This window comes from Erpetoichthys calabaricus, chromosome 3 (genome assembly GCF_900747795.2).
Source record: "Erpetoichthys calabaricus chromosome 3, fErpCal1.3, whole genome shotgun sequence".
Classification (NCBI taxonomy): domain Eukaryota; kingdom Metazoa; phylum Chordata; class Cladistia; order Polypteriformes; family Polypteridae; genus Erpetoichthys; species Erpetoichthys calabaricus.
Genome location: NC_041396.2, coordinates 308,474,459 through 308,490,491, shown reverse-complemented (window position 1 = coordinate 308,490,491; position 16,033 = coordinate 308,474,459). Strand labels below are relative to the sequence as shown.

Genomic DNA, 16,033 nt, shown 5'->3' with positions numbered 1-16,033 from the left:
GGTGCGCTGCTGACCTCGACTCGGGACGTTGTGGGTCGGTGGGGGGAGTACTTCGAAGACCTCCTCAATCCCACTAACATGCCTTCCAATGAAGAAGCAGAGCCTGGGGACTCGGAGGTGGGCTCCCCCATCTCTGGGACTGAGGTCACCGAGGTGGTCAAAATACTCCTTGGTAGCAGGGCCCCAGGGGTGGATGAGATACGCCTGGAGTTCCTCAAGGCTCTGGATGTTGTAGGACTGTCTTGGTTGACAAGCCTCTGCAACATCGCATGGACTTCAGGGACAGTGCCTCTGGATTGGCAGACCGGGGTGGTGGTCCCCCTCTTTAAGAAGGGGGACCGGAGGATGTGTTCCAACTACAGAGGGATCACACTCCTCAGCCTCCCTGGAAAAGTCTATTCAGGGGTGCTGGAGAGGAGGGTCCGTCGGATAGTCAAGCCTCGGATTCAGGAGGAACAGTGTGGTGTTCGTCCTGGTCGCAGAACAGTGGACCAGCTCTATACCCTTAGCAGGGTCCTGGAGGGTGCATGGGAGTTTGCCCAACCAGTCTACATGTGTTTTGTGGACTTAGAAAAGGTGTTCAACCGTGTCCCTCGGGGAATCCTGTGGGGGGTACTCCGAGAGTATGGGGTACCAGACCCCCTGATAAGAGCTGTTCAATCCCTGTACGATCAGTGTCAGAGCTTGGTCCGCATTGCCGGCAGTAAGTCGAACCTGTTTCCAGTGAGAGTTGGACTCCGCCAGGGCTGCCCTTTGTCACCGATTCTGTTCATAACTTTTATGGACAGAATTTCTAGGCGCAGCCAGGGTGTTGAGGGGGTCCGGTTTGGTGGACTCAGGATTGGGCCACTGCTTTTTGCAGATGATGTTGTCCTGTTTGCTTCATCAGGCCGTGATCTTCAGCTCTCTCTGGATCGGTTCACAGCTGAGTGTGAAGTGGCTGGGATGGGAATCAGCACCTCCAAATCCGAGACCATGGTCCTCAGCCGGAAAAGGGTGGAGTGCCCTCTCAGGGTTGGTAGCGAGATCCTGCCCCAAGTGGAGGAGTTCAAGTATCTCAGGGTCTTGTTCACGAGTGAGGGAAGAATGGAGCGTGAGATCGACAGGCGGATCGGTGCGGCGTCCACAGCGATGCAGGCTCTGCATCGGTCTGTCGTGGTGAAAAAGGATCTGAGCCATAAGGCAAAGCTCTCAATTTACAAGTCGATCTATGTTCCTACACTCACCTATGGTCATGAGCTATGGGTAGTGACCGAAAGAACGAGATCGCGAATACAAGCGGCTGAAATGAGTTTCCTCTGCAGGATGTCTGGGCTCTCCCTTAAAGATAGGGTGAGAAGTTCAGTCATCCAGGAGGGGTTCAGAGTAGAGACGCTGCTCCTCCGCATCGAGAGGAGTCAGATGAGGTGGCTCAGGCATCTGATCAGGATGCCTCCTGGACGCCTCCCTGGTGAAGTGTTCCGGGCATGTCTAACCGGGAGGAGGCCCCGGGGAAGACCCAGGACACGCTGGAGGGACTATGTCTCCCAGCTGGCCTGGGAACACCTTGGGATTCTCCCGGAAGAGCTAGAAGAAGTGGCCGGGGAGAGAGAAGTCTGGGCATCTCTGCTCAAGCTGCTGCCCCCGCGACCCGACCTCGGATAAGCGGAAGAGGATGGATGGATGGATGATTTTTTGTAGTCGACGTCGTCAATTACGTCGACTTACTTGTTGCAGCCCAACAGATGACCCAAATGATTTGGCGACACTCACACCCAATCACTTGCTGTTACTGAAGACACAACCCAATATGCCTCCCGAACTGTTTTCCAAAAATGACCAGTACACCTGAAGATGCTGGAAGCAAGTTCAATAGATGGTTGATTTGTTTTGGGAAAGATGGTATAAAGAGTATTTGGCAATACTTCAAGAACTTCAAAACTGGCTAGCACCAGGAAGAAATTTTGAACCAGGAGACATTGTTCTAGTTGTAGATGATGCTGCACCCCGCAATTCCTGTGTAATGGTTTGTCATAAAAAGGTGCCATATGAGCGCCGACCCGACACAGACTGACACCGGAGGCACACTTAAAAACCAAAGAAATGTTTCTTTATTTTTCTTCACCTGTGGGAGCATGTCTTCCCCGTGTCCTGCAGGCTCAACACAGTCCCAAGTGCACAGGCAATACACCAAGACAAAATCTTCTTCTTTGAATCCTCCACTTCTCTCTGGGAGCTTTGTCCTCCTTCTCCCGACTCTGGCTCCTTGAGTGGTGCTTGCTGGCTCCCTTTATAGCCCACCCAGAAGTGCATCAGGTGTTTGATGACCTGCATCTGGCTGCACATCCAGTTGTGGTGGAATAACCACCCATATGGGCTCAGGAAGCCATGCAGCTCCCCCTGGTGGAGGCCACGGAGCCCAATAGGGCTGAGTCCCAAAATCCCATGCCTGTGGCCATGATGCAACCCGGGGGGCTGCCACCAAGCATTTCGGGGAAGATGTTGTGTTGCCCAAGGTTGTTCCCCTGGACCATGTACACAAGGGCCATCTGCCACAGGGTCAAGTCATCAAGACAATGCCAGATCCCAGATAGGGAATTCAATGTGAACACTCAAAAAATTATAATGGCTGGAGACTTCAATTGTGTTTTAAATCCAGACCTAGATTGGTCTCCTGTCACAGGGGCAATGACATCTGACACTGCAAAGACAATTACACAGTTTGTAACTGACCACAACTTATCAGACCCCTGGAGATTTCTAAACCCAAACTCAAGAGTGTATTCCTTCTACTCACCAGTGCATCATCGCTACTCAAGAATTGATTATTTCTTTGTAGATAACAACTTCTTGCCTACGATTAAGTCTTGTAAATACGATGCTATTGTTATTTCCGACCATGCCGCTTTGATTTTGGAGGGTGGCAGGTGGCCGGGGCCCATGGGAAACCCAGTATCTCCCCTTGGACGCTAGATGGCAGCCTCCCTGGGTTTCAGTGGTGCCTCAGACTCCCGCAGGGCTTCATGGAGGTTGGAGTGTTGTGCAGCCCTGTTGGGTTCCACTGGTGCCACCAGGGGGTGCTGCAGCAGGAGCTGCTGGACCCTTCTGGGCACTGGTTTCATCACACCCAGAAGAGCAGCCGAATGTCGGCAATCAAGCACCTGGAGCATTTCCGGATGCCCCATAGAAGGAGCCAAGAACCACCACTCAGCAGCCAGAATGGGGAGAAGGAGGACAAAGCTTGGAAGAGAAAGGAGAAGAAAGTGTGTGGTGTGTTTGGTGGTGCTTGCACACTTGGGACTGTGTTGTGCCTGTGGGGATTACTGGGAAGACGTGCCCCACAGGTGAAGAAAAATAAAAGTCTTTATATTTTATATGTGCCTCCAGTGTGAATCTGTGTCGGGTTGGGCGCTTATATAGCACCATTTTACAGGAGCTAAAATCATTATGCCCCACATAGTCATCTCGCAGATGGCATCTTAATCCACTTTTATTAGTCGACGAGAGCTGTACAGAATTTATATCCAAGCAAATCAAGTTTTTAGAGACAAATACACCCTCAGAGGTCTCTGCAGGGATACTCTGGGAAACCCTGAAGGCCTTCTTAAGAGGACAGCTTATCTCATATCTTTCCCACAAAAATAAATTGGTATCAGAGCTAATTACTAGAATAGATCAAGAACATGCCAGGTGTCCAATTGAGGCATTTCATAGGAAAAGGCAGGCTCTACATTCAGAGTTCAACTGCTTAACAATTAAAGAAACTGAACAACTCATACTTAAATAAGACATCATTATTATGAACATGGCGAGAAAGCCAATAAGATCTTAGCTCAGCAAATTCCACAAGCAGGAAGGTCGCAATGCAATCCCAGCAATCACCGGCACAAACGGAGACAACATCATTGATCATAAAAATATGATGCACACATTTAGAGACTACTATAAATAAGGCATTTCTAGACACATTACAGATACCACAAACAGATACTCTTCAAGCAGGACTGGAACAGAACAGAAAGTGTCTCTATATGCAGATGATACGGTGCTGTACAGTATATATCAGACCCACAAAATACTGTGCCAGCAGTCCTAACAGCACTAACAGAATTTCAATGCACAAGAACCGCCTTTTCCCACCCTCTCCAACATACGCACTTTTTAATACCTGGAAAACATCTGGGATTAAATCACTTAGAGATCTGTACATAGACAACGTTTTTGCATCCTATGAATAATTACACTTCAAATTTAAGTTACCAGCAACACATTTCTTTCACTACCTTCAAATTCTAAACTTTGTTAAACAGAATCTGTCCAATTTTCCTCACCTCCCACCTACCTCTATACCGTGAAAAATATTGTTCATTCTTGAGGACTCCGACAGCATTTCTGTAATATCTAAAACTATTTTACAGTCCCTCCCTTTCAAAGATTCAAGAGAAAAGTGGGAAAAGGATCTCTTACTCAATATTTCAGAAAAGGAGTGGAAGGTAGCAATGCACACAATTCACTCGAACTCCATATGCGCAAAGCATTGAATTATTCAACTTAAAATTATATATCGAGTGCATCTCTCTCATTTAAGATTGTCCAAAATGTTTCCAGGGCAAGATCCAACCTGCGAACGCTGCAATTGAGCTCCGGCCTCATTGGGTCACATGTTTTGGGCCTGTACCAAATTAACATCATTTTGGACCAAAATCTTTAAGTGCCCTTCAGACATCTTGAATGTCACAATCCCTCCTAATCCATTGACAGCTGTGTTTGGTGGGCTCACAGAGGGGCTTTAAGTGGAGAAGGACAAACTGTAACTGCCTTTACTGCACTACTGGCACGTAGACTTGTCTCGCTGAACTGGAAGAATCCTAACTCTCGTATTCTAAGTCAGTGGGTAACTGATGTTATATACCGTTTGAAACTGGAAAAACTCAAATTCGCACTTCGAGGATCTGTACAAAACTTTTTCAAAACCTATCAGGGTAACATTTTAGAATAAGCATTTAAATTGAGGAAGCAGCTTCTCACCCCTCTTTTACTCCATTTATCTCTATTGATTTATTATTTTATTGATTCATTTGTCTTTACTAGAATAACGTTTTACACTGCTGGCCTAGCTCTCTTTCTCAGGGGTGGGGGTTGATTTGTTTCAAACCTTTCTTTTTTTTCTTTTTCTTTTTGTAAAACTCGAGTTAGGTGTATAGAGTGTTACTTGATTTTAAAAAATTCAATAAAATTAAAATATACTTCTAAAAAAAACAAAAAACATGAGTCTGTGTGCAGATCAAAACCAGCACACTGGACAGACCTGTGAATAAACTGTGCCTGCCTGATGTAACAGCCAATGTTTGAAATAAGAAATTATAAAATGCTTGTTTGCAGTTTTATTGCTAGTGATTTGGAAACAATAGTTAATGTAAAAGTATAAAAATATAGTAATTGTCTCTGCTCCTGCATAATCAATTAGGGGCTGCAAATGTAAGAGCTGATCTTAGAAAATTAAAGTTTAGATAAATTCATGAAACGTTTAGAAATGTATAAGCAAACTTAAAGAATGAGACAAGATACATAAGCTTTAAACAGAACCTTTGCTAAAGCAGAACATTAGTTTTCTTTGCTATATCAATTTTTTCCCTATTTTTGTGTGAACTGTTTTACTTTAAAGTTTTACTAAAGCTTTTAAAATGAAGATATTTTGTCTGTGGATTCATTACAACGTATCAAGCTATCACCGAATCCCATTTTGCAAACTAAAGCTACTGAACTTTGGTAATTCTGTGTAAACGCAGCTACATAGTGTTTCCGTCAAACATCGGGGTTAGGCCTCCTATCGCACCTACAATGTGCTACTGTTATGGTGTATGAAATCTGTACATTTTGGTTTAATTTTCCATTATATTTTGTTCGAGACAACACAACAGATGAACTACATTTAAGACAAATCAAAGCAGGTTTTCTTCCTTTACACCTCACTTTTAAAACAGCTGTTTCAACATTGAAAGGAAGACATGCTGGTGGCTCAATTACTTTATAACCTGGGAAAGGAAGACTGAGCCGATACCTAATTATTTTACAGCCTGAGAAAGGAAGATCTTCGGACACCTCAGAGAACATAAAAGGTTTTATTGTTTGGGTAAACGGACAGTGAATTAATTCTTCATATTGACAGCCAGCCAATCAGAATATCTATCAATCATATCTTGTAAAACCCCCTGGTACCATTTTAGAATAAATATGCATCATCTGAGAAGAAGAAGAGAACAAGAAGAAGAGAAACAATGACGACGGACGAAGATGTCACTGGTCATCAGAAAAGCATCATGGACATTGATTGCTAAATCAAACGCCGCCCTGGGACATTCATCCTTGACATCTGTAACTTTTTTGTAAGCTTTTTCTAAAGACTATATATATCCAGACTTTCCTATCAGTACTTATTTTCTATTATTCTTGGTTCCAGTGGTATTATTATTATTCTTGTAATAAATACCATGTTGCTTTTAACTTTCTATGCTTTGTCTTAATGTCTAGAGTGATTGAAGTAATAACATTGTATGTTGTTCATGCCGATAATAAGTAAGTCTCTTGAAGTGCTGAGTGACAGGCTGTCTTATGCCTAAAGCACTTGTGTGGTTTAAAGTGCTAGAGGTTACTCAGTGTGTGTGTGTTGTGTGCCATTCATGGTCACTGTTGTGGTCTGTGTGTCTGCGTATAGCTATGTATGTGTGTGTTCATCTTAAAGTGCATCAGTAGACCAACCCGATAATGAACTTGACGAGAACACTTACCCTTCAGAAAACAGGTAAAGGGTAAGTAGAGGGAAATACTACGATAATACAGCTACGAAGACCCCCTTGTAAGAGGACCCTCAAGTGGAGTCTGAAAATTAGAACAAAATCCGGCAGGACATTTGTACATTTTGGGCTGCCTACATCTGAATGAATTCATTTCCTATTTTATCTTCATTGTTTGTTCATAGTCAGTCAGATTTGCCTTTGCTAAATTATTGCTGTCAATGTACAAGCAGTGGGATTTCTGGTCTAACACACAGTTGAACCGCTTGAACCAGATTTTAATGCCATGAGATTTGCTCTACTAAGTTGAGCGAACGAGAAGGACATTATATGTGTATGTTTGTGGTTTTCTTAACGGCCACATTTACTAGATAGAAGTTCAGCTTTTTGTCCTGCCTCCTTCAGACGTTCTTGCCGAAAACATACAGCATTGAACGGTGGATGATGTACAATTTTAGACATCAAATAGGATCGATATTGACTTTATTTCAGACATAATTAGGGGTCCAAGCTTCTGGAATTGTATTAATTGTATGAAGTGTGTTCAAGCAGCACACCTGTGGATCCCTGTTGTTGGTTATTCTTATTTTTTGATTTATGCATGTTTATCCTTACATTTTTTAACAATTTCCTGTGTTATTATTAACTTCTTATGAAACTTTTTTATATACAAGTAACTTATTTAACTGAATTTGTGATAGTTGTTGTTATTCAATGATTTCATTAATATATACATTATGTAAATAACACTGGTGTATATATTACTGAAATCATTAATATAATTTATTTTGCATTGTTCAGTAGTTCTGTTGCATTTTTGAATAACAAAAATAATATTGAGAATTGTATGACATTATGGTCACGTGACCCTAGTGGTCCAATCACCTCTACACCCTCAGCTCTATCCTGATTATTACTAAACACTAAATCCAGACAGGCTTCACCCCGTGTTGGTGTTTTAATATGCTGTGTTCACAGTCACTGATTACTTCTCAAAACTCCTGCTCTTGTGCTCCTCCACCTGCAAGGTTATCCCAGTTAATATTTGGATAATTCAAGTCCGCCACGACTATGACATCTCTTTGTAAACTTGCCATGAGTGCCAACATGTGCCACATGCTACAGTGCCTACAGTTAGACTCATAATGGAGAGCACCACTTATCTGCCTAATAATCGATTTCACAGCTGGACACTTAGGGGAAAACATTCACGCAGTATCAACATATTACTTGTTACACACCTCATGTTTTTCAAAATAAAAAAAGATATTTTTACTTTTATAATTTTTTAAATAAATGGATCATTAATACATGGTGGCACAGCGGTAGTGCTCCTACCTCGCAGTTAGGAGACCTGGGTTTGCTTCCCGGATCCACCCTGCGTGGAGTTTGCATGTTCTCCCCGTGTCTGCGTGGGTTTCCTCCGGGTGCTCCAGTTTTCACCCGCAGTCCAAACACATACAGGTTTGGGCGCATTGGCGATCCTAAACTGTCCCTAGTGTGTGCTTGGTGTGTGGGTGTGTGTGTGTGCCCTGCGGTGGGCAAGTGTCCTGCCTGGGGTTTGATTCCTGCCTTGCACCCTGTGTTGGCTGGGATTGGCACCAGCAGACCCCCGTGACCCTGTGGTTAGGATATAGCAGGTTGGATAATGGATGGATGGATGGATCAATAATTAGGAGTCATAATATCTTCAGAAGTCAAGTCAATCAGCTTTATTGTCATACCATCCTTACACCACACTGCAAACAAAAAGTAAAGCAAATTTCAACCATCTCAGTATACTTAATTATTAACAAAACTTCACATAAAATAAATGTTCTTTTAGCATATGGAATCTTATATAACCTAACAAAACTCACTGGCCTTAAAGGTTATGTCAATATTAAGAATATTTTTTTAGATCTGACCAAATCCTTTACACTGGAGCTTTTCCAGGTGTGTAATATTGAAAGTGGCCACTAGTGGGAGCAGCTTACTAACAGAAGAATCAGCTGATCTCACAGCCCTGAAAGCCATGTGACTGACTATGTGATCACTTCAGCCTTTTGGGTTCTCATTAAATTGATAAACGAACTGATGTTTGCTAGCAGTAACATTTAAATACATCTGTTCAAGTGTTTTATAACACTTAAACTGTTATGTTTTTAATATATTTTGACTTTTTTTTTTACAATCCACCTTTACTTCTGACATTTATCACATATGTAATACAGAGTGTGTCCACTAGACGGCGCTGCTGTACTGCAGTACAAGCCCTCAGTCTCTCCTGTTAAGTTGCTGCCCGTCTGCCTGACTGGTTGTTTCTCCATTTCTGGTTTCATGTTTGTGTTCTCCTATTTCATTGAATGATTTCTGCTTTGAGGTTTTAGATTTCTGTTTAGTGCCTCTGTGTGACTGGAACAGCCAAATCAGAAATGTTCTTTCTTTTTAGTTTTCTTTCATTTCAGACATTCTGGTGTATTTTTGAAAAGGTTTGTTGTTTCTTATACTATAAAATTAATTTATTTAATAATCTCCTGTATAAAGCTAGATTCCCCCCTAGATAGATAGATAGATAGATAGATAGATAGATAGATAGATAGATAGATAGATAGATAGATAGATAGATAGATAGATAGATAGATAGATAGATAGATAGATCTTAGAGGCACCATTTTGGCGACTGACCAATCAGTGACCCCTTCTGTCCATCCCTTCTTTCTTATCCGCAGTTCTGTTTCAGTTTTGTGGAGGGAGAAGGCAGGGCTCAACCCCGGATGGGGTGTCAGACCACTGCAAGGCCCACAGACACTTGTACCCACGCCAAGTGTGTGTCAACTGACCAAGAATTTGTATTTTTAAGGATGTCGGTGTTTCCAGGGTACCAGTAGAGACAAATCTGGGGACAAGGAGGAGGAGGTGCAGTTTATTATTTTAAAAATGGCATTAAGTGACACAGTACAACACTAGACTATAAGTATGGCCGACATCTGACTGACCAGTGAGTCTTCCTATTCAGACATTCATATGGAATTCATTCAGAAATGATGGACCCCCTGAGAGGGACATAAAATGTCTAGCGAGAGGGCCACACTCCAGTCACATTTGTCACTCTGTGCTCCTACATATACACAGTCACTACTCAAGAGCTCTTGATACTTAGTCTATATAGTGCCTTTCAGTAGTGCTGCTCCAGCAGGATCACATGCCTGTCCTGCTTAAGAGGTGACATTCAATGACACTCAAGATGTCACAGCAGTTGTTTGGGTGTCACCCTGAAGGACATGTGGCTGTCAGTCAACAGTGACCAGTGCTGGTCAGACTGGTATTTGTAGGTCTGTGGTCTCGCCAACCCCACACTACAACACACACACACACACACACACACACCTGATTGGCTACTTAAACCCAATAATAATGGAGACCATGATGGCCGCACTCACCCTGCATTCTCATCCCAAAATTCAGTCACAGAGGTGCTGCCCTAATCCATCCTGTAAAATTCATTTTGACCCCAAACTATAAACACAAAAAGGACCTGCACTTGTGGGGACATCAAGTGACCGGTGGAAGGTCCTGGTCAGTGGTCACATGGTGTCAGATGGCAGATTGTTACACTGGAGTGATACTTAAGGGAAAACCCTGGATAGAGGGGCTCAGTGAAGGTGGTGCTGAACCTTTGCAGGAGGGTCATTGTGTGTGAGACTCTATAAAATGACAGAGAGCCAGCAGGCCAGTCCAGATACACGCCTATTCTGGAGCTGCGGGGGGCACTGATTTCAATCTTCTTGTTATTGTGATACACCGATAAATGACAGTTAGAATAATACAGCCACCAGGACTTTTCATTGTATCTATGCCCACACACCCAGTCCCACCCTTTCCTGCTCAGTCCTTTATATGCGACTCCAATGTCTATCCAGATTCCATTGCACTCCACCTCCCAGTAACAACGAGTCCCAGTCAGACCTTCTCTGCACAGAACTTGGGGACTCCAGTCAAATCTGTCAGGATGATCAGGATAGTCAGTGACTGTCCCCGCATGTGTCACCTTCTTGTTCCCTTCAGACAGACAGAGGTCTCTGTGTGCCGTGTTGATGTCCAGTGTGAGTGGACAGAAGTCTGAAAGGAGAGAAAAGAAAACGAGTGAGGAATCTGAGTGTGTCACATGACTGTGGTCGGGGCCCAACACAGACGATTAACAAGAACCAATCAGGAGCTGCGCTGACTTGAGTGCCATCAACAGTAAAGAGTTCCTCTGATTGGATAGAACACGTGGGCATTTAAAATTCAATTCTGGAATTATGATAAACACCACCGAGGTCACCACCGAGGTCAGAGTTCTAATGGACTGTCCACAGTGACCGCTGGCTTTATTAAATGACACTTTTTATTGTCACAGTCCACCTCTTTAATTTAAAATCAATCCCGTCACACTTCATCACTAAATTGATTTTCCCTTTCCTCCCAATGACTCCGCTGATCTTCGTTCTTCTCCTTCCATTCCCAGTGTCCTACTAAACATTAAGGGGTCAGCCTGCATGTGAGGGCTACACAGAATATGAAAATCAAATTAAAAATAAACTGCCTGAGATTGAAATGTTTCTACTGAATTGTCATAAAACTCCTGACTGCCAACTCAGTGATTTACTGGCCAGCAAACAAGACGGCCATTGAGTGCTGAGAAATGATTATCATCATTAAAATTATAATAAAAGAGAATGAGCCAATAAGAGACACACACAGAAAGGAGAGAATGGAAAACAGGAAAGTAAAGAAGCCGTTTGTGTGCGACTGGCAGACCTGGCGTAGTTCGCAAGATTTCATTTGAAGGTGATGTGTTTGGACTTCCTGGGAGTTCACTCGACACTTGAAGACATTCACACCACACAGCCTGCTTTGGTGCTTCTCTGTCCTGATGGTCTCTAACCCATAATGCCCCAGTCTCAGGTCCCCGGCACTCACTCAGTCCTATCAGTCACTCTCAACAGTCGCACGTCACTTTCTGCTGGTCACACTTTGATGTCAGAAGCTTGTCCTGAGACATTAAAAGAGAAATGATTTCTGTCCTTGGGATCGATTCAGTCAAAGCACAAACTCACACTCACATTGTAAAAACTCGTCTCTGCTCCGAGGTTCAGGAGGCTGTAGGGTGAAAACTGAAGCTTCACGACCTGAAAGTAAAAAGAAAGAGAAGAATGGAAACTGTGAAGATGTCTTCATGTAATGTCAGGTCAATTCTTAGTGCAGTTCATATAAAACACAAAAGGACAAACAAAGTTTCTTTGTAATTGTAATAAAATAAGTGATGTGTTTGAAAAGACGCGTGAATACAAATAAGCACAATCGACCAACAGAAAAACAGCTGCTATGACATCTGAAAATGGCCAATCACGAAAAGATAAAGAAATAAATGTTTGTAAAAGCAAGTGTGACCTCACTCAGCTAGTCAGTGTCAAAGGCGCTATAAAACATATCAAACATCTTTAAGAGCAAAGGCTGACACCGCAGACACGTTAAAGAGCAGGCCTTCTTCATGTGCCTCATCTCTCAGATTCCTCTTATCGTCCGTTTGTCCTTCTATTTGACTTTAACAGCAGACACAACATAACCAGATGATGTACCTGATAGAGTCCATGTCACGATGTCCCACTGGCTGATCTTCTCCAGACTCTTCTTCACACAGGACAGATTCTTTCTCAGGACCTCAGATGAGAAGTTCTCAGTGACAGTGAAGCTGAGTGAGTCTCCCTCTGCAGGAAGGACACCGTGAGACTGGAAAGTCTGGAAACATGGAGAAATCAAAGAAATGTTTGTTAGAAGAAGCTCTTCTGATTTAAGGGATCTGTGTGGTGGACAGCCAGCCTGGTTAAATGGGCGATGATGTCTCGTTAATGTATTGCTTATTTATGAGAGTGAACTTCAGTGTAGTTTCACGTAACTTATTATCGTCCTTGACTTTCAATAATCCTGTAACGGCTGAGTGGCGAGTCATCAGCCTGTAAATGAGGGCACTGAGGGCGCAGCGGGCAGACGGGTACAGAATTGACTAAGCACCACAAGACATTATGGTGTGAGGAGCTTAAGTCGAATTGGGGCTCATTCACACTTCAGTGATTGTTTAGCAAGCTTTTTAATGACTTTCTGCACGCGCTGGCCAAGCATTTTGTTGGGGTTTTTGGGGGCTTTTCAGGTGTTTCTCCAATGTGTTTCAGGTATTTGTCCAGGGTCTTTAGAGCGTATTTTGCTGATATGATTGACATCATTTACTGTACATTTTGTAGGCTGTGTTTCAAGAATGTCTTCTATAGCTTTAGTGCTTTTAATCCTGGTGATCACAGCCCTGCAGAGCAGAGTCATCAGCATTGTGATTGCACATATTGACTTCACCCTGTTCTGCTGCTAAAGATGTCAATCAGGATGATTCTGACTCTCTATGAAGCATGCAGCATCCTGAGAAATTCCACAATTACACGAGAGTTTCAATGAAGCGCTTAAGTACATGATGTGTGACCAAAAAAACAAAACTTAAAACATTGCGTTATTTCAGTAAGACGATAAAAAGAAGAAGCCTGCTGCTATGAGTGTGACATCACCCAGTCGTCTAGTAACTGCTAGTGACAAGCACAGTGTAACCACCTCAGAAGAACTAAACAGATGTTATCCTCGTATATATTTAATCCTACATGAGCTGAGGGGTACATTTCAGCTGCCCAGTTTAGGGTCACTCGGTGGACGACAAGAAGTGAATATGATGGACGGTGTGGCAGTCATTCTCAGGGCTCAGTCGCCAGCCAAGCAGAAAAGAGTGCGCTGTGTGCAGTTCACAACCAGAAACCTGTTTGTAAAAATCTGCTCCGTTTGAATCCAGCTATCAATCCAGTTATTTCCTTCAGATATTTTATAACAGAGTGGTTGATATGTCGGCACAGTGGCCAGTGTTCAGCCAGGGGATGGAATAATGGCGTGGATATTATGTACTGCACAAAGGACTTGACACATTTTCTTAATTGAAAAGTATTACTGACACATTCCCAGCATTAAAACAGGTAATAATACACCGTTAAACGCACTCATTAATATCGATCAATACACAACAACACGAGCAGAGATCCTGCAAACCCCTCACAGATGAAATGGCCGTTCTGCGCTACCACTCTGCCTGTATGTGAACACATCTGTACTTCTAGCTTTACACTTAGTTTGAATCCGTTTAAAGTTCAACTTTTGCTAAGTTCTTCTCACTTGATCTCGAGGTACGTGTGAACTTGAGCTCTCTGTCAATCGGTGCCACGTGTTTTACTTTTAATGAGTTGCTTCACTCCTGGCTCGTCCAGGTAGAGGCAGTGACTCCATGCACAAACACTTCCAAAACTCGCCTCTGTGTCCTTTTATGAGCGGCACCATTGCTTTCAATGTTTGGCTGAAAACAATAGAAAACTGCTGCATGCCGGAGTTCTGTCATTGAGAACAATGGCAGGTAACTTTTCTAGCACCTTAGGAGTGTTCAGGTGAAATGCTGCAATGACAGAAAACACGTAACTGTGAATGTAAAGTTAGAATTGGGGATTGGGGTCAGTGCTGGAGCTGCTGCTTTGATAGATGTGTGGTGACGTTAATTAAATTAAAAGTAAAGACTTACCAAGGTACAAAGAAATCCATCCATCCATCCATTTTCCAACCCGCTGAATCCGAACACAGGGTCACGGGGGTCTGCTGGAGCCAATCCCAGCCAACACAGGGCACAAGGCAGGGAACCAATCCTGGGCAGGGTGCCAACCCACCGCAGACAAAGAAATCCATTCAATTTAATTATACAACGGTAGGTCTGCAGCTAGAAGGTGATGAGAGAGACTTGGGCGTCCTTTTAAATTGATCACCATCTTCAACCAGACAAAATGGAGAAGGCTACTGAGAAGGTGGGTGACATGGTGTCCATGACGTATGCACTACAGTATATGCACTACACGGCCAAAAGAACATGTAGTTCATTTCAAACCCTTGGAGATTAACATGGAGTTGGCAGCCCATCTTCGCTGTCTTAACATCCACTGGATTTTGCAACATGTCTGCTGCGGTTTGCATCGACTCACACTTCGACAACTGCATTACGGAGGTCGGCCCTGATGTTGGCTGATAATGCGGAGATCACCGTCACCATTCCTGTCAATCCCAAAAGTGTTCAGTAGATTTCATGTCAGGGCCTTGTGCAGGTCAGTCAGGTTGTTCCACACCATTTCTCTGTTGACCTTCACCAGACTGTTACCAGGTGGTATTCTCCTGGCATACGCCAAACCCCGATTCACCAAGCAGACCACCAGATCTTCAGTGACGAATAATTCAAAACTCCAGAGACTGAGTTTCCACTGCTCCAGACTCCAATGGCAGTGGGCTTTACACCACTCCAGCTGGTCCTTGGTATTGCTCACTGTTTAATGAAGCTCCAGAGAAACAGTTTCCATGCTGATGTTGATTCTAGAGGCCATCTGGAATTCAGTATTGGCTGCTGCAACCAAAGATGGATGATATTTATGTGCTTCAGCATTTGGTGCTCACAGATCTTGTGTGTTCTACCACTTTCCACCTGAGCTGTTGTTGTTGCTCATAGACATTTCTTCTTCACACTTACAGCACTTACATTTAGCCAAGGAAGAAATTTAACAGACCAACTTGTTAGAAATGTGGCATCCTATGACTGTGCTATGCTGAAAGTCACAAGCTCTTCAGTTCAAGTGCACCCCGTTACACGGCCAGATTCCAGGGCTGTGTGGACATCTTAGCAATGTGTTGGCTGACAAAACTCAATTCACTGATTAGAAGGGCAGTCCACATACCTTGGACCATGTAGCGTATCAGGAGCAGTGAGTCCAGATCAAGAAGTGTGTGTGCAGCGTCACATACGTGCGATTGAGAGACAGCTAAAGGGCCTGAATAATACAAATTATACGCCAGACCAGGGGACTGCGAGGTGCACTGACTGTCTCTCTCAATCCCTTGCAGACCATCCATGGGAAATCACACACAGTCGCAGCGCCACTAAAGCCGCCATCCTTGATACCATGCCTTCAGTCTGTTTTGGACAAGTATCTGTGAGCATCTCTGTTCAATTTAAGCCATTTTTGCAGCCAAGGAACAATATACGGGTGGCTGCCCCAAACCTTTTTGATGACTTTCTGTCGTTCTTGTGACAGCAGGTTTGTCACCATATTCAATAAATGACATAACAGTAGAAGACAGAGTGGAGAGAAGAGTAACGAGCCTGGACTGTGGGGTCTGAGTTG

The 16,033-nt window shown here is 43.5% G+C and overlaps 1 protein-coding gene and 1 long non-coding RNA gene across 2 annotated transcripts in view; one reads left to right on the top strand and one right to left on the bottom strand.

The window, feature by feature from the left end:
* LOC114644451 (tripartite motif-containing protein 16-like) overlaps window positions 1-16,033 on the top strand; it is a 193,397-nt gene that overhangs the window by 80,469 nt on the left and 96,895 nt on the right. The window lies entirely within an intron of this gene.
* Window positions 10,835-12,437, bottom strand: LOC114644446 (uncharacterized). Its single transcript, XR_003714960.2, has 3 exons — window positions 12,377-12,437; window positions 11,861-11,926; window positions 10,835-10,874 (listed from the first exon to the last, which is right to left on the bottom strand). It is a non-coding gene; the product is annotated as an uncharacterized LOC114644446 (long non-coding RNA).